Below are 16,502 nucleotides of genomic sequence, written 5' to 3' on the forward strand. Positions count from 1 at the left end.
AGAAGTACTCACTATTCATAATACTGTTATTTTACTAAACTATGTGCTGCTCTCAGGGAACAAGTACTCAATATTCATATTACTGTTATTTTACTAAAATATGTGCTGCTTTCAGGGCAGGAGTACTCAATATTCATATTACTGTTATTTTTAGTGCATTATGTGCTGCACTCAGGGCAGAAGTACTCAATATTCATATTACAGTTATATTTACTGATCTCAGGGCAAGAGTACTCAATATTCATATTACAGTTATTTTTATTGTTCTATGAGCTGCTCTCAGCATAGGAGTACTCTATATTCATACTACTGTTATTTTTAGTGTATTATATTCTGCTCTGGGGCAGAAGTACTCAGTATTCATATTACTGTTATTTTACTGAACTATGAGCTGCTCTCAGGGCAGGAGTATGTGATAGTAATAGTTTTTTTTATTATTATTAAATTTATAAATCAATAGAAAATTTCTGCATTATTGAATGATCTTTTATTTTGTTTTCCAGATACCTGGAGGAGCTGGTAGAAACAGGACAAATCAAAGGAGCTAACACTGAAGAGGCATCTGATGCTGCTGGGTGAAAAATGGTGTGTGTTTGGTTCCACCTGATAAAAGCACATAATAGCCAAGGGTATTTGAAGGGTAATTGGTTCTCATGGGGACGTTAGTGATTATCAACATTTACAGGGGTTATCTGAATCCAGAATGTCATTATTTTTTCTCCCACAATCCCCATGAAAATCTCCAGCGAATGCCAAGGTCATATGTTAATTTAATCGCTGTCCAAATCCACATCTATGAGATTAAATCATTTCAAAATTATCAGTTTAAAACCGTTTTCACCACTGTTTAACACCATATATATATATATATATATATATATATATATATATATATATATCACCGTTATTTTAATAAATGATGTACTGCTCTCAGGGCAGGAGTACTTAATATTCATATTACAGTTACTTTTACTGATCTCAGGGCAGGAGTACTCAATATTCATATTACAGTTATTTTTACTGTTCTATGAGCTCTACTATTTTTGTTGAAATACAAAAATGTTTACGAGAATACTTTTTCACAAATGCTCCATCACAGTGATTGGATGCTTATTAAGAACAAAAAGACCAGAAAAGCATGTAAACATTTGAAATGGGTCATTATTATCAATCAATCAATCAATCACCTTTATTTATACAGTGCTTTAAACAAAATACATTGCGTCAAAGCACTGAACAACATTCATTTGGAAAACAGTGTCTCAATAATGCAAAATGATAGTTAAAGGCAGTTCATCATTGAATTCAGTTATGTCATCTCTGTTCAGTGGAAATAGTGTCTGTTTTTACTTGCAATCAAGTCAATGAATTATGGCAGTAACATGTATGCAACACAAATTTTAAATATTTATAGGCCTACAATTACATACTAAAAAATGCAAACCAAGTAGCTTTGTTTGCCTCGTGTAAATAAGAGGTTGCATTTACTTATTAATGCTAACCTCCACATTTTTAATAACACCATCATTTTGAGAGATAAAATGTAAGAAAACCATTTCAGCTATATTGGGTCTATTTTCCTTTTAAACCAGAGATTTAAATAAATAATAAATATTATATTATTACATTTAAATCTATTATTCGAAAGGTATGACATTTTATTTAGAGCAGACAGCCATGCAACTGGCAATGTCTGCAGTGCACGTTCCTAGGTTCACACATCTGTCTTCTCAAATCCATGAGTTATCACTGAGGTGTCATGTAAATAATTATTTCTATATGTTCATATGAATAACAATTGCCATCTGAATTGTGAGAGAAGTCCTGAGTTTAATTGGTGATACATAAATGTGATTTCAAAAGTTCTGGGTGTCAATCTTTGTGCAACCACTTAATGTTCTCATAGGCTGTTGCAGAGAAATTAAGCCCTGTAATTCTAAAAATAACCAAAATGTGTGTATATATATATATATATATATATATATATATATATATATATATATATATATATATATATATATATATATATATAGTGCTGTATATGTTGTTTCATTCAATGTATGTTGTACAGATTATTTGTGTAAGAACAAAATGAAATGTTGATTGAAAATAATCAGTTTACAGGTCAAATATTACAATAAAATAATCAAATATAATTAAGACTTCTTTCCTTTTTTAAACAATTACAATTACAAACAAATCCAGTGAATTAAAAGCATGTACAATACACAGGAAGATTTCGCTGCAAAAGGTAGGTGCATCATTAAACTGCTGTAGTTTGAACATGCTCCCTTTAAACCAGGCCCTAGGTCGTCTTGCAAGATATCTTCTCAAAGCCAGTTTCAAGTCTCCAGAAGTGTTTGCAACGTCTTCCTGCATTTGAAATGCATAAAGAGTCTGGTTTTAATTTACACTGATGATTATGAAAAAATAAGTAAAAATATAAAAACAAAAACATTATTTTACCCTAAGTTTTAGTTTTGGACATTGAATGAACTTCATGAACATCCTCATTTTCATATATTTCCTGGACCAATTTCTTGTGTGGAGCAAACTTGCAAACCAGGAACATTACATATATGAACAACTCACTGTCCAGCATCTGAAATTTAGCAATGTAAGCAAACATAATTACAAGTAAAATCATAAAAATCAAATTTCAACTCCCTCAAAATTGACAATTTCTTAATGACACGTAATACATCCTTAAACCCTGCCATTTCTACAGCCTACTATACTCTGTTTGGCTTCAGCTACAACTACAGTGATTTGAGGGCAGATTAGAGTAGTAGACGTTTGAAGGACAGTCGATGACTTCCATAGGCTGGCATTATGCAAACAAACCTAACAGGTAACTGGTAACATAAAATGAGATTGGAGTTTCTGAAACTCATTTCAGCACAGTTTAGAATCAGTTTTCTTACTTTTCAGAGAAAAAACTTTATTTGTTGTGCAATTTGATCTGTAAACCTTTGCAGACCTTTATACATTTACAAACAGCTAAATTGCAATTCATGAAAAATAATATTTGAGGGGAAAATAATATGGGCACTTATATCAGCAGTAATATGGGCACAAATATCAGCAAGATTCTCAAATAAAACTAGAGGAGCTTACAAAGAAAGTCCAGAAATGTCCTTTCTCCAAGAAGGGACCACTGAAGACTTCTGCCTTTTCCAAGAATGTTATTCTGCAAAGAGAAGACAAACGACATGACACATAGTTTAGTAAAATAATATGAATATTAAACAATCCCACCCTGAGAGCAGGCTATAATACAATAAAAATAACAGTAATATGAATTTTGAGTACTCCTGCCCTGAGAGCTGCATATAGTTTAGTAAAAGAAAAAATAATATGAATATTGAGTACTCCTGGCCTGAGAGCAGCACATAGATTATTAAAATAATAGTAATATAAATAATTAGTATTCCTGCCCTGAGAGCAGGGCATAGATTATTCAAATAACAGTAATGTGAATATTGAGTACTCCTGACCTTAGAGCAGTGCATAGATAATTAAAATAATAGTAATATGAATATTGAGTATTCCTGCCCTGAGAGCAGTACATAGTTTAGTAAAATAAAAGTAATATGACTATTGAGTACTCCTGCCCAGAGAGCAGTGCATAGAAAATTAAAATAATAGTAATATGATTATTGAGTATTCCTGCCCTGAGAGCAGCACATAGTTTAGTAAAATAATAGTAATATGAATATGGAGTACTCCTGCCCTGAGAGTAGCACATAGTTTAGTAAAATAATAGTAATATGAATATAGAGTACCCCTGCCCTGAGAGCAGCACATAGTAAAATATTGAATACTCCTGCCCTGAGAGCAGCTCATAGAACAGTAAAAATAACAGTAATATGAATATAGAGTACTCCTGCCCTGAGAGCAGCACATAATACAATATTGAGTACTCCTGCCCTGAGAGCAGCTCATAGATTATTAAAATAATATTAATAAGAATATTGAGTAATTCTGCCCTGAGGGCAGTACATAGTTTAGTAAAATAACAGTAATATGAATATAGAGTACTCCTGCCCTGAGAGCAGCACATAGTTTAGTAAATAACAGTAATATGAATATTGAGTACTCCTGCCCCGAGAGAGCAGCTCATAGTTGAGTAAAATAATAGTAATATGAATATTGAGTACTTCTGCCCTGAGGGCAGCACATAGTTTAGTAAAGTAACAGATATATGAATATAGAGTACTCCTGCCCTGAGAGCAGCACATAATACAATATTGAATACTCCTGCCCTGAGAGCAGCTTATAGTTTAGTAAAATAATAGTAATATGAATATAGAGTACTCCTGCCCTGAGAGCAGCACATAATACAATATTGAATACTCCTGCCCTGAGAGCAGCTCATAGAACAGTAAAAATAACAGTAATATGAATATAGAGTACTCCTGCCCTGAAAGCAGCACATAGTTTAGTAAAATAATAGTAATTTGAATAAGATAAAATAGTATACATTTAAATATTGAATACTCATGCCCTGTAAGCAGCACACAGTTCATTAAAAATAACAGTAATATCAATATTGAGTACTAATGCCCTGAGAGCAGTGATAAAGCTAATGCTAACGCTAACTGACTGATCTAATTTCAAGGAGAGTTCTTTTGTCGCTCATATCGGTTTCACAGACAGCGTGGAAGCATTGGAAAAGCATGTTTTACTCCAGATATCTCATAACTAGCTTTGGTGTAATCAACTGATGAAGCAGTCAAGTGAAAATGCATACTATATAATATTTAGTCCATGATTACGTGTTCTGTGCATCTTTGTTTGCTAACTATCTCATTAAATGTTAGAGATGTGAATTTGTTTCATGAAAATACATGGTAAATGAACTTACCTTGCAATAAATGCCTCCCACGAAGTGTCAGTAACCTATCTGTCTGAAGTATTCCTTCCACATATTCAAATTTCCTGACTCCGCCTCTGCTTCAATTTCATTGGTTGAATCTGTAAACCAATCATTGTCCTTTCTGCCCTCAGAACATGTTTGAGTAAGTGAAACTCCCATCTGCGACCAAGACTGGTTGCCCACTGAGCTAAGCAGGGTTAAAGGAACACTCCACAATATTTGAAAACAGGCTCCTTTTCCAACTTGCCTAGAGTTAAACAGCTGAGTTTTACTGTTTTCAATCTACGAGTCTGGCGGTATCATGCTTAGCTTAGCATAGATTATTGAACTTGATTTGACTGTTAGCATCTCTTGTCAGTTTTTCCTATTTAAAATGTGACTGTACTGTAGTTACAGTACATCGTGTAGAAAGACCAACGGTGAATGAAAAGTTGCAATTTTCTAGGTTGATATGGCTCGGAACTATACTCTCGTTCCGGCGTAATAATCAAGGAACTATTTTCAGGTTCTACGTAATATCACTGTGCCTGCTGGACCCGTGATACGACAGCACAGTTCCTTTATTATTACGGAATGAGAGTATAGTTCCCAGCCATATCAGCCTAGAAAATCACAACTTTTCATTTGGCGTTGGTGTTACTACACAATGTAACTACAGAGTAAATTTTTAAATCTGAAAAATATTGAAACTATTTGGTCATTTTTGATTGATATGTAAATATTCTAATCATATTCAGTGATCTATGCTAAGCTACAGCTAAAATGCTGTCGCCAGACATGGAGATCGAAAATGGTAAAACTCAACTGTTTAACTCTAGGGGAGTTAGAAAGTTAGCCTATTTTCATAAATAGTGGAGTGTTACTATAAGCCTGATCTGAGACTGGATGGGAGACCTCTTTCTGTTGGAAGTGGTGTTACTGAGGCCAGCTCTGAGATTTTAAACTGAGGTCCTGACTCTTTGTGGTGACTAAAACTCCCTGGCACTTCTCATAAAGAGTAAGGTGTATCCCGATGGCCTGGTCAGATTCCCTCTGCCTGCCCTTGTCAATCATGGCCTCCGAATGATCTCCATCTGCTGAACTGCTCCATTAGTCTCTCCAGCTGTAGACCCAACATGATTTACAGCACTTTGGTACACAGTAGTTTGTGAACTGAATGAATTTCCATAATATTATACTGTATGCCTCATACTTGTGCACATCCTAAACTCATCTCTTAATATGACACAAATAATGATTTAGCAGCACATGCAAATTGATCCTTGGTTTGGGATGCAGAACCTGATTTTACAAAGTGTGACATCTTAATGGTTCAACATTGTGATTAACTAATCAGATCTGAAGAACCAGTTTATAGTTGTTGAGTCAGTGTCATTCATCTATCATTTCCTCTGATTTTAGGAATTACTCATGGTTAAGGCTAGGTTTAGGTTTAGTGATATGGTCAAGACTAAATGTTTGGATTAAAATGTTGTTCCAGGGTCAAAAGAATAGGAACATATCTAACTATCCAAAATCAGGAAGAGTGCTGTAAGACTGCAAGACCTGTTTAACTCAGATCAGCCAGCAGATGGAGACATTTACTGGAGGCCGAATCATCACCCTTAGTATGCCATTTTAAAGGTTACTAATATGCTAATATTGTTAAATGAGTCTCTTAAATCAGGTTTACGTGCATGCTAGGTCAAAAAACATGTTAGTTTTCTCAGGAAACTTTAATTTTACCTAAATGATCCATAAACGACTCATGTGAAGCAGTTTAAAGAATCAGTCTCTCTAAACCGCTTCTTTCCATGAGCCCTCACTGCTGTGACTGGTCAGATGGTGCAGTCCTTTGTGATTGTTACTTCGTTACGTAGAGCCATAACAAAATAGCATTCAAATTCCTGACGACTCGTTTAGGTGACTGCGAGCCGACTCCTTTTTTTTTTTTTTTTTGACAGACAATAACTTTGTCCATTGTACACTATTGGCTTCACAACTTTGAAGATAGTTTTTGTTGACATACAGCCACATGACACACTGCATGAAAGGTAATAGTCGAAAAGGCATTATAGGGACACTTTAATATTACACCACACATATCTGTACAAATAGAGAGACAGCAATAGTGTTACTAAAAGACAGCAACCAGACCTGTGTGCTCTTTTTATTTAATCTTTTTTTATTTTATTTTTTTATAATCAGAATCATTTTACACACACATAATAACCAACAAACAAAAATGTATTATTATTAGGATCGGGAACTTCCTGGAGCATATCACCACATATAATAAGAACAGATAATTACCAAAACACAACACAATAATCTCCTTTTGAGTAAGTCAATAAGAAACGTTTTTTAATTTTATTTTATTTTATTTTATTTATTTGACAATATATTTAAAACAGGTACAATCAAGCCCAAAAGACCAATTCATACACATCTTTAAAAAGAAACTGTCGAGGATAAAATACACAAAAAAGCCATAGTATTTGTCCGTATACAGCTCTTTTCATGCAGTGAGGCTTATTTCCATTGTGGTCCTCAGAATTAAAAAATGGACGAGCAGTTCATAATGGGAATGAGATCAAACAACACACATCATCATATAATACCTCAAACATTGTTAATAAGACATTTTTAATGGTATGCCTGGTAAGTGTCAGATTTTCTTTTTAAATGCCACAATCAAATTTGACAGTATATTTGAGATTTCAACTGCATATTCATTTCAGTTTTCACCCTTTAAGCATATGCTAGACAAAAGCCATGAATGTCAGGGAGACTGTTGCTCATAGATTATTCTTGTGTGTATGTGCTGAGTCATTTTTACTGTAAAGTGATGGATGACAGGAAGGGGATGGACCCAGAACAGAGCTGGAGATGGAGGAGGATGTGAATCGCATTCAAATGCAGATCGAGGAGCATATATTGTGCATTGATTATTACGTTGATGCCATAATGACTGTTTAAAATATTTTTATTCTATTTTAAATTTTATATTACTACTAGCTAGTGCAGTACGTAAGGTTATAGTGAAAAGTGTTTTAAATTCCAATGAAAAGAGAGTCATTTTGTGGCCTGCAGAAATTTTCATTTATAGCGCCACTGTAATACCATGACCACACACCAAAATCTTTCATATGTTACGTTTAAACTGCAACTTGAATCTTAATAGTTTTTATTTTTTTTTTTTTTTTTTTTAAAGATACTTAAAGATGCATATAAGTTGTGGCATCATTGAGAGGGCGTGTTCTAGAGGGCAGAAACATTGCCCTCAGATGGCTGGAGCTAGATGGCCGTCGGTTAAGGACTACAAAACCCAAGCTGCCTGAGAGTACAGTGGCTTTTGAGAAACTGTTGAGGAGAAAGGACACCTACCTCTGTGAAACAAAGACTAAGTCACTTTTGCTTTATTATTAAACACACCAGCATACTGAAAAGACTGTTGAAGTTGTGTTTACTGGGAACTTGCTCAAACCAAAGATCCTGAACCTCTCATGCTGTCACAAAGTGAATATTATTGAATGCAGCAAACTCACTCCACGCAGAACATAGAAGTTGACAACCATGCATTTGGGCTAATTTAACCAATATAAACAATATTTGTAATGTTTAATTGTAGAGTTGTAATATTTACTTTTGTCAAAGTTTGATTGACAGGCAATCTGAAAAACAGTTACACCTCAAAAGAGAAAGGCAAGCACACTTTATTATTATTTGCTTATTTATTCATTTATTTATAGCATAAATGTTTTCTCAGATGCCAGTTCCTCTATGTATTTTCACTGTGTAAGAACATGGGATGCGAATTGTGAGACATCTCGTTTTTGCAAAAGTTCAGTTGTCATTAGTGAACAACTTATTTACAGATGAGGGGAAACCAGCGAGAGTTTAGCACCTGCAGGAAAAGCAGGGAATCATGTACAAACATGTGTTGTCTTGAGAGCTAAATCTATTAAATCAAGTACTTTGAAATTATTCTAAAAAATAATATAGTTAATTTTCTTTTAATGTTTTTTTTTTTTTTTTTTAATGTAAACAAATGCATCAAGTTTTTTATAACATTTTGAATAACTGACTGTACCTTTTTCGCTTTGGTACATTTCTAAGATCACAGCTGAAATTCTCAAAACTATGTTCAACCTTCACATCATCTAGTCACTTGTGCTCATCATTAAAGCAATTTGTCACCTTTATTCTTGGCTTCAGTCATACAGTTGATTATGTTCAGCTGTCTGTTGCTCACGCTTGAAGAGTGTAACCCAGTGCTCACCAAGATCCCTGACCTCAGCCTTGATGAAGGGACAGGGAGAAACTTGAGGATTGTAACTCAGTTTAACATTTACAAATGTTGCAAACAAGAAAACTGTATCAGTGTCGCAAAACTGTACTGTAAATAAACATTAATAAATAAATAAACTGTCCCAGTTAAAAGGAAAGTGATGAAGGAGTAACTTATAGCCAAACTGCTCATTTACTTGTCCAAATAAAAAAAGTTTCGTGTCTATTTTTTTTAATTTTTTTATTTATTTTGTGAAACATCTTATATATATATATATATATATATATATATATATATATATATATATATATATATATATATATATATATATATATATATATATATCATAATTCTCATCAGTGTTATACCAGCATTTACACATTTATGATATTTACTCCATGGCCATTTTTGACCTTTACCATTTTAACCTTATTAAGTGTATCAATCCGTTTAAATGGCAATGTCTTATTTAGTCAATACATTTGTTTATAATATGACATAAAATAAATAATTTACACTGCAAAATTACAACTGCAAAAAATGTTTAATAAAATAATTAATGTTTGAAATAAATTTTTGAATGTATTAATAAGAAATTCCATGTTGGCAGTGTCAGTGGTGTAAGCTAAGTGTGTGTGTGTGGGTGTGTGACAAAGGCCTTCAGCCCGTCCCCCCACACCCACAGCTCCATCTGCTCCCGCTGATCAGCAGGGGGTGGGGAGGCTCACATCGGGCTTTACAAGCTAATTCATGTTCTGCTGAATAACACTTTTATTAGGCCTTTTAGATGGATGAAATTTCAGCCAAAAAACGGTAATCATAATCTTCACTCAAAGCCAACTCCATTGAAGCAGTGAACCTCGCAAAACTAGGTGACATCTCTCACTCAAATGGACAGAAAAATCACATTTTGTTTTTAAATCATCCTGTTTGTTAAGATTCCTTGTAGAAATCTTGCCTCTTATTACATCATTTCCGTGATGACGATTCCCATATGATACGTGGCTTGCACCCATTAATATTCCTAAAATAAAGACACTGCCACCACCATTGTGTAGAAATACACGTTCATAATATTTGGGTGTGACCGTAACAGGGAAGTCTAACGAAGGGGCGGAGTGTGGCTGTTGTGAAGACGGTGATTTAAGGGTTGTCTTCTTTGGAAAAGGCCTTGGAGAGTTGCAGGGGTAAGGATAGGAAAAGCCAAACCTCTCCATTGTGGCTCAGACAGAAGCGGAGAGAGGAAGAGAGGAAGGGAGGAAGGGAGGGGATGGGTGGAAGAGAAAGAGCAGAGAAAGAGATGATGTCACCTCTGCTCCTCCACCAATCAGAGGCGTGTGGGAGGAGGACAGAGGGGCAGAAGGGTGTGTTTCCTCTCACTGCAGCATCCCAGCAGCCCTCAGCCAGCGCATGGGATGAGCAGAGAGAAAGAGAGACAGACGGAGAACAAGGCGTGTCACCCTGCCAACAGAGAAGAGCCCAAAACCCTAAACCTTTACGCTGTCTGTGAAGGTAAGAGTCTCCCATCATTTCACAGATGTGTCTTGTGTTTGTGTGTGTGTGTGTGTGATGGAAATACCTTGGTGATAAGGTGCCAGACACACCTTGGCCTTGTGTGTGTGTGTGTGTGTGTGTGAAGGAAATAAAAGAAAATATATAAAAGGGATTTTACTTCATTGCAGCATGGCGTTAGTATGTCTAATAATTACCACTAATTGGAAATCATTTTGATAGAATTTGATTGACATTTTTAGACAATGTCTATTCTGTTTGATTCTTGGGAGCAGTTTGCTGAACAGTAAGACATTGCAGCTCATTTGTTTCTTGTGTAATGCAGTCTGACTGCTGCATAACGGCCCCTTGAAGAACATCAGATACGTCTGAGTGAAAGATCTGCTTTATGTATCTTACAAATTCTGTGCTTTATTAGCAATGCTCTTTGCTGTTTAGCTGTCTCCGCCTATCTCTCTCTCTGTGTGTGTGTGTGTGTGTGTGTGTGTGTGTGTGTGTGTCGCTAGCAGGTGAACGGGCTCAGCCATTGTTTCTTCATGTGGCGTGGTTGTTATGATGTAGAACTATATATGTAAATTTATAATAATCTGTTAGTAATAATCTATTTTAAATTAAATTCCCAGGATTAACTCAATTTCACTTTGATTTCACTGTCCTCAATTACAATATGGCAAAATGCTGAATCATAAGGATGTCATCACATAATTAAATACTGCAGGATAAATAAATATGCCACTATACTTTGTTATATGACCCATTATACCAAGAATAACAACATTAAATAACATATAATAAAATTAATAACTTTAAAATATTACAACCACAACAGCTGAGGAATGACGGTATATTTGTCATCTTTTGTCTCTCAATCTCTCTGTTTTATTCTATTGTGTGGGTTTATTATTTTCTTTACTGGAGCAAATGGTAAGACAAAGCTTTTCTTCCTGAAGTCTGCCATTCTGTTTCTGACAACCTGAAATCTGAAGCGTTCCATGTTAGGGCTGTGCAGCGGAGGAGCCATTACAGTTAGCCATCTCTATCATGCTTGAACCGGAAGAGTGTCCAAACTAAAGGAAAAGTCTGTTTTTAGATTAGATTGGATTAGTTTAATATTACTCTAAACATTTTCATTGAAAAACGTTTGCATTAATTTTAGATGGTCATTAAAATGTAATGTTATCTTTGTGGTGTGTGTGTGTGTGTGTGTGTGTGTGTGTGTGGTGGTGCTCTTTAAAGAAGATCCTGGGTATCCTGGGATGTTGTGCTAACAGTAGAGCGATTCGATGACCTTAATTTCCTATCTTGATCACAGATGGCACTAAATATCATCTTATTCTCAACACTTTTGATCAATGACTACACTGTTTTTAATATTTGTCAATATGTGTGAGTTTTATACAGTCAAAACAGTTTTGAGGTTAATTGATCAGATTTTTGCCCCTGGGAAATATGATTTATGCTATCATTGAATATCAAAAGTTTTTGTGTCTGCCTGGTAATGATGGATTTGTGGACACGTTGTTAGATTTGTTTTTATTTAGAAATATATATATATAAACTTTTGAGAATTACTTTTAAGATGAGTCTCTGGAAATAGTGTTGTGTTGAAATTAGTGATACTGATTTTTAATACTTACTGTGATTAATGGGTTTATTACTCAATGAATTAGATGTATATTTCAGTCATGTTCATATCTTCGATCTTTACAACCTAATTAAGTTGTATAATTAAATTAGTATTCATAGTGTTGCTATTATAACATACCCCTTAATTAAAATATGGGCACTAAATATGTAAATATTGGCATGCCTGTTTATAAGTCATACATAAGTTATTTTTACCCAGGCCCCTAGCCAGCAAAGTTTGTAGTAACAACTAAATGAGAGCATATTTATATTTATTTCCTATAATATCATATTGGCTGATGCATCATTATTAAGCAAATGCCACACTTATATTTAAAAGTTACAATACGTTACTGCCTTAAGTAATGAGTCATGGAGTCATTCAGATTGTTCAAAGGATCTGCTTTATTCAGGAATGAAGAAAGTGACTCATGATTTTGTGAATAGACTATTGAATCATTCGCTCCAGCTGTGTCCCAAATGACTATGCACTTATGAACTCTGTACTCAACCATGTAGTGTATTATTTATAAAAGTTTATTTTTTGTCATTAATAATCTGAGTCTTATAGCCCTTCCCCCTTTGCTACGTAATTAAAGCTGCGACAGTTGAGTGCTTTGTTTTTTTGGTTACTTAAGTGCACTTTTCTATTAAACTTCTTCAGTTATTCCAATTTAAAGACCTGGGTCCTGTTTCAGAAAGGAAGTTAAGTGATAACTGAGTATGTTAACCCTGAAATGAGGGAAACTCTAGGTTTTCTGTTTCATAATGGGAGGTTTGTCAAACCTGAGAAAGTAGGGTAAGTCAAGCCCGTTATTGAGAGAGAGGTAACGTACTCAGAGTCAGTTACCATGGTAACTTACTCTATGAACCTAACCTGGGGTGCGTTTCCCGAAAGCATCGTTAGCCAACAATGGATGCAAGTTCCATTGTTACCCACACAGTTCACAATTCAGTGTTTCCTGAAACCATAGTTCAAACATTCACAATCAGCGTCACAAACTTGTGTGTTAGGAACTACAGCTCTCCAACTGTGATTAGAAGCATAGTTTCATGTTGGTAAGACTTATGGGCTTAAATATTATGCTCTTGGGCACAGTTAGCAAGCTAACATGCAGTGCAATCTAGATTTTTCCATTATATTTAAATGTATACACATTTTAAATCGATCCATTTTAGCGGGTCCTCTATAAGCACTTAAAGCAGGGACCTTCAAGGAGTCAAACATCAAATAAAGCAAAATGACAGGGAAAATATAATTTATTAGTCATCGGGTGCCTTGATCACCACAGCAGCATCTTAGATCTCCAATCAGTTAATTAGCAGAAGTTATTACTCATGCGCATGACGTCATGGCCCTAAATTGTTGAACTAATGTTGTTCAAACGCTGGAGATGCGACAGTGCTTGGGAAACATTCATAAATGGCTAGTTTCCACAACAATGCATCATACTGTGGGGGTTAATCAGTGATTTACATCATTGTACGGGAAACACACCCCTGGTCAGGAGCAGGTTTTCTTTGATAAACCCAGAGTTTCTTTCAGTCTCTCTCCCCTTTTTTAAAGCAAAAGCACTGTTTAAATACTTTATTCATTCAAGCATTCGTGTTGGATCCATTGCTCGTGGCAGAAGTTTTATTTAAAAAAAGGCTTTAGAAGTGAAGAAGGGAAGCAATTAAATTTTAACACATCCGACTATGAAAGAGATGTGGGTTTGGGGAGAAGTGAACAAGAGATTCTCAGTGCATTCCGGTGAAACTTTCATGGGATATAGAGAGCAGGACAGAAATGTGCAGTACTGTATATGTTGTCATATTTTTTCATATTTTTACAGCAGAAAACAAAAAGGAAAAGAATGCAGCGGCCTGAGAAGAGCTTGTCCAGTAATTTGCCACATCACATTAAAATACCAAGCGTAATGTTACTCTTCTGACATATGAAAATAGACCAAAATGACAGCTCATTCAGTCAAACTGATGGATAATGATCGTTATGATTTCAGTCTTCTTGAGTGGGACTTTCACAAACCGGAGAAACCTCTCATCATTTTAAATGCAGTAGACTTGCTACGAAAAAGGAGGATAGAGCAAAAACACAGTTACTGTTTCTGAAATTTAAGCCATTACTTGTTTTTGAACAAGAATCAATATCACATTTGGAGTCATGTTTATATCTGTGCACACAGCACTCTTCTTCCTCATCTGATATAGCAAAACTGTACCATATGTTATTCATATAAAAAACAAGAACTCATAAAGACAAACGTCACTGGCACTGCATGAACAAATGCTCTCATACAGTAGTGTGAAAACAGAGTCTGTCTCGTGAGAGTTGGTAGCTCTGGTTTTTACTTTCCTCAAATTGCTTCATCGGCAATAGAAGACATATTGAATCTGTCATCAAACTGCTGGCTTTTTTACATTTGAATCTCAATTTGAAAGTTGATTGGCTTGATGAGAACAATATATTTTTTCAAATATATAGCACGCTTTGTATATATACTGAAGCGCTCCATTTTTCACATACACACACACACACACACACACACACACACACACACACACACACACACACACACACACACACACACACACACACACACACACACATATATATATATATATATATATATATATATATATATATATATATATATATATATATAAATATATATATATATATATATATATATATATATATATATATATATATATATATATATATATATAAAACACAGAAGGACTCTGGGGACTTGCTGATATGCTCACTGTTATTCAGAGTAAATAAGTCAATGAACAAAACAAAGACTCCATTCTGTTTGAGGATGTGAAAGAGTGGATGTGTGGAAAGACTCAGGGGCAGACAGATGAAAAATGGAGCACTTCAGTATATATACAAAACGTGTTATATCTTTATATATATATATATATATATATATATATATATATATATATATATATATATATATATATATATATATATATATATATATATATATATACATGAAAATTGTAGATTCACACTGAAGGCATCAAAACTATGAATGAACACATGTGGAATTATATATGAAATTATATACATATCAAAAAAGTGTGAAACAACTGAAAATATGTCATATTGTAGGCTCTTCAAAGTAGCCACCTTTTGCTTTGATTACTGCTTTGCACACTCTTGGCATTCTCTTGATGAGCTTCAAGAGGTAGTCACCTGAAATGGTCTTCAACAGTCTTGAAGGAGTTCCCCGAGAGATGCTTAGCACTTGTTGGCCCTTTTGCCTTCTGTCTGCGGTCCAGCTCACCCCTAAACCATCTCGATTGGGTTCAGGTCCGGTGACTGTGGAGGCCAGGTCAATAATAATAACTAGATTTCAAAAATGTGTCATTAGGTCAGTCACATATAGTGAAGCCCTCGTCACCTGATCATCTCCCTCTGTCCAAACTCTGTCCCGTCTTTCAGTTTCCCATCATCACTCGTGTTCTCCTTTGACATCTTTCCATATAAAAACCATCTTCTGCTACTGAAGTGTCACGGATCGAAAATGTCAAGTCATTTCAGTTTTATGCTACAAAATTCCTTTTAAGCATCCAAACTCTCTTTCTGTTTGATTTAATGTAGTAATGTTGTGAATTACAGGCAGGTCGCATGTTACACTAAGTGATGTTTTATTAACAAATTTCGGGGGGGAGCAGGGCAGATAAATAACACAGCCAGTCCATCATCAGTAATTACACCATCTATCCAATCAGCACAAAAGAGGACCCCAAACAATCAAAGCAGCCTCACCTTCGTTATCTCTTTCAGCATCCCTCCACCACCCCGACTCCTTACCTTCAGCCCAGGAGGAGCGCTCTGGGTCCGGTCCTTAAAACCGAGCTCGGAGCCCTCTCTCCAGACAGCATGCCAAATACGCATAACCTTTACTCTGTTCATCATATGTAAGTGTGAACTCGTGATATGCCTCTCTTTTTGTTTCTTCAATACTCATCTTCAGACGACTACACAAAATCTACCGTCAACCACTGCAACACACTTGATCTTCCCAAGTTTCCATCAAAGCAGAGCGTGTTTGATGGGTTCCCTGCTTCTCTCTGGGCCTTTAACCAGCTCCCAGCAAACAACCTAGCTTACTGTAATAATCTGCTTACTCATTGGTTTGAGCTAAACTGACACTGGAAGATTTGATTTCCATTCATATAAAACACAAACCACATTGA

General features: G+C 35.1%; 1 protein-coding gene and 1 long non-coding RNA gene across 4 annotated transcripts in view; one reads left to right on the plus strand and one right to left on the minus strand.

Annotated features, from left to right (window-relative positions):
- Nucleotides 1-2,052: 2,052 nt before the first annotated feature.
- On the minus strand, nt 2,053-4,915 carry LOC113039218 (uncharacterized). Its single transcript, XR_003274902.1, has 4 exons — nt 4,868-4,915; nt 3,118-3,190; nt 2,467-2,602; nt 2,053-2,373 (listed from the first exon to the last, which is right to left on the minus strand). It is a non-coding gene; the product is annotated as an uncharacterized LOC113039218 (long non-coding RNA).
- Nucleotides 4,916-10,512: 5,597 nt separating this feature from the next.
- The window catches only part of l1camb (L1 cell adhesion molecule, paralog b), a 59,068-nt gene continuing 53,078 nt past the window's right edge, over nt 10,513-16,502 (plus strand). For all 3 annotated transcript variants that reach the window (XM_026196670.1, XM_026196671.1, XM_026196672.1), the window contains exon 1: nt 10,513-10,661. The gene's annotated coding sequence lies outside the window, so the exon portion shown is untranslated. The remainder of the gene's footprint in view (nt 10,662-16,502) is intronic.

Source organism: Carassius auratus, chromosome 21 (assembly GCF_003368295.1).
Source record: "Carassius auratus strain Wakin chromosome 21, ASM336829v1, whole genome shotgun sequence".
NCBI lineage: Eukaryota > Metazoa > Chordata > Actinopteri > Cypriniformes > Cyprinidae > Carassius > Carassius auratus.